This window comes from Pteropus vampyrus, unplaced genomic scaffold, assembly GCF_000151845.1.
Source record: "Pteropus vampyrus isolate Shadow unplaced genomic scaffold, Pvam_2.0 Scaffold147, whole genome shotgun sequence".
Classification (NCBI taxonomy): Eukaryota; Metazoa; Chordata; class Mammalia; order Chiroptera; family Pteropodidae; genus Pteropus; species Pteropus vampyrus.
Genome location: NW_011888928.1, coordinates 2,915,003 through 2,917,936, shown reverse-complemented (window position 1 = coordinate 2,917,936; position 2,934 = coordinate 2,915,003). Strand labels below are relative to the sequence as shown.

At 31.9% G+C, this 2,934-nt stretch overlaps 1 protein-coding gene across 1 annotated transcript in view; it reads left to right on the top strand.

Moving 5' to 3' along the window:
• TOX2 (TOX high mobility group box family member 2) overlaps positions 1 to 2,934 on the top strand; it is a 102,335-nt gene that overhangs the window by 40,646 nt on the left and 58,755 nt on the right. The gene's annotated exons all lie outside the window — the stretch shown is intronic.

Below are 2,934 nucleotides of genomic sequence, written 5' to 3'. Positions count from 1 at the left end.
CTCCTGAGAGCCCTTACCCACTGGGCTTCACCAGGGAGTGAGGTGCCACTTCCTGTTTTGTGCTGCACTCCAAGTCCCAGCAAGCTGTGTTGCTACTGGGGCCTTTCTCACTTGATGATGGGGGCTCAGAATGGGAGAAAAGTCAAGTCACTCTCTATTCCTATAGTTCCCTCTCAGTGGATCTTCTACCTTTCTCTTCTACAGCATTGGAGTGGGTGATGGAAATGGGTAGTTCAAGTGTCATTTGGAGAACACCATAGTAATAATTAACTGGGATAAAGTAGGAAACCATCAAATAAGGAAAGGTACACTTCCCCCAAAAGATATGATAGTCATTAATTTGCAAATATTTTACAACCTAAGTCCGAAATATATGAAGCAAAAAAAAAAAAAAAAAGGACAGAAATACAAGAAGGAATTGATAAAATCACAAACGTGGTAAAATTTTTAACATAATTTTTCACATAATTCTCTCTCAGAAACCAATGGATCAAACAGAAAAAGAAAACACAAAGTTATTTAGAAGATTTAAAGAACAGAATTAAGCTGAATATAATAAACATTTATGCAAATTATCCTTATACTGTGTTACGTAGGAATTCTCAATGACTTTCAAAGACTTGGTCTATTTTTCATTCCTTTTTGGATACCTTTTTTCTTTGTCAGTAGTTTACTATTTTGTTAGCCTTTTCAAAAAAACAAAAACAAAACAAAACAAAACAACCAGTTCTTCCTTTTATTATCTGAAATTTGTTTTCTCTTTTATTACTCTTCTACTGACTTTTGGTTTATTTTGTTATTCTATTTCTAGCTTCTTCAGTTGAGTGCTAAGTTCATTTATTTTGTATTTCTTGTCTTCTAATAAATGTGTTTAGGTAAAAAGTTACAAATTTTCCATTGTTCAGCTCTCACAGGTTTTGCCAGGCAGTGTTTTCATTGTCTGTAATTTCAATTGTGTTTTCCTCTTTAACCCAAAAGTTATTTAGCAGGTTGCTCTTAAAGCATCTAAGTATTTAGGAGTGTTTGTTTGCCTCTCTCAATTTTTTTCCTGCTCCTTCTTTTTTTTACATTCTTTGTTTTTTTTTGTTAAAAACTAGGATAGTACATTTAGATCTTAGAGTGTGGTCTATATCATTTCTACCTTTTGAAAAGCTTGAGATTATTTGCGTAGCTAGTATATGGTCATGTGTTTTAAGTGTTTCATGGACATTTGAAAATAACATGTATTCTTTAAATATTGGGACACATTAAGAAGGTGAATTGTGTTATTCAACTCTTCGATCCTTTCTCATCTGGTTGATTTGTCCAGTTTTGCAGAGATGTATTAATGTCTTATTATGTTTATGGTTTCATTAAATCCTCTTTGTACTTCTAACAGTTTTTTACATTTTATATTCCTGTGGTTTATCAATCTACATAAAAGTTTATGTTTGTCATTTCTTCTTAGTGGATTGTATCATTTATCAACTTAAGTATTCCTCTTGGTCTCTTTAATGCTTTTTGCCCTGAATTCTACTTAATTTGTTATTAATTTTACCACTTCTGCTTTTTATTTGCCTGATATATTTGCTTATTTTTAACTTCCCATGTCATTTTAATTTAGGCATGACTATTATAAATGTCGTATGCTAGATTTATTTATTTTAATCAAAATATTAATTTTTATCTTTTAATAAGGAAATTGAGATCATTAATATTTATCGTGATTATTAATGTTTACTCTTAGTACTGTCATTTTATGAAGGTTCTTTATTATCATGTTTCAGAGTTCATTTCTATTTTGTTCTTTTTAGATTTCTGTTAGATTGATCAGAGTCTATTTTCTTTTCCTCTTTTTCTTTTGTTCCTCCAATGGTGTGGAATTTCTGCTTTTTCCTAAAATTATAATAAATAGCTAATAAACAAGTTCAGCAAAGTTTCAGAATGTAAGATCAATACACAAAAATCAGTTGTGTTTCTGCACATCAGCACTGACCAATTGAAAAAGGAAGCAAAGAAAACAGTTCCATATATTATAGCATCCAAAAGAATAACATATGTCGGAATAAATCTAAGGAGGTGAAAGACTTGAATACTAAAAACCACAAAACATTACTGAAATAAATTAAAGAAGACCTAAATAAATGGAAAGACATCTGTGTTTGTGGATTGGAAGATTTACTATTGGAAATACTACCCAAGTGATCTACAGATTCAATGCAATTCCTATCAAACTTCCAGCAGCCTTTTTGGGGCAGAAATGGAATAGCTGATCTTCAAATTCATATGAAATTGTAAAGAGCTTTGAATAGCAACAACAATCTTGAAAAAGAAGTACAAATTTGGACGGCTCGCACTTTAGAATTTCTACAGAGCTATAGTAGTCAAAAGAGTGTGGTAAAGGATAGATATTTAGACCAAAGGAATAGAATTAAGAGTCCAGAAATAACCCCCTACATCTACGGCTGATTAATTTTCAACAAGGGTACCAAGACCATTCAATGGGGGAAGGAACAATCTCTTCATCCAACAGTACTGGGACACCTGGATAGCCTGCAAAATAATGAAGTTGGACACTACCTCATTCCATATACAAAGTTAATTCAGAATGGATTAATGATCTAAGTCTCAGAGCTAAAACCGTAAAATTCTTAGAAGAAAACACAGGGGTAATTCCTCATGACCTTGGATTTGACTATGCATTATATATATGACATCAAAATCATGAGCAACAAAAGAAAAAATAGACTGGACTTCATTAGAACTAAAAACTTTTGTGCATCAAGAAAGTAAAAAGACAGCCTACAGAATAGGAGAGAAATATAAAGGGTCTAATACCTAGAAGATATAAAGAATTCTTACAACAAAAAGACGAACAACCCAATTTAAAAATGGGAAAAAGACTTGAATAGATATTTCTCCAAAGAAGATATGCAGATGGCCAAGAAACATGAG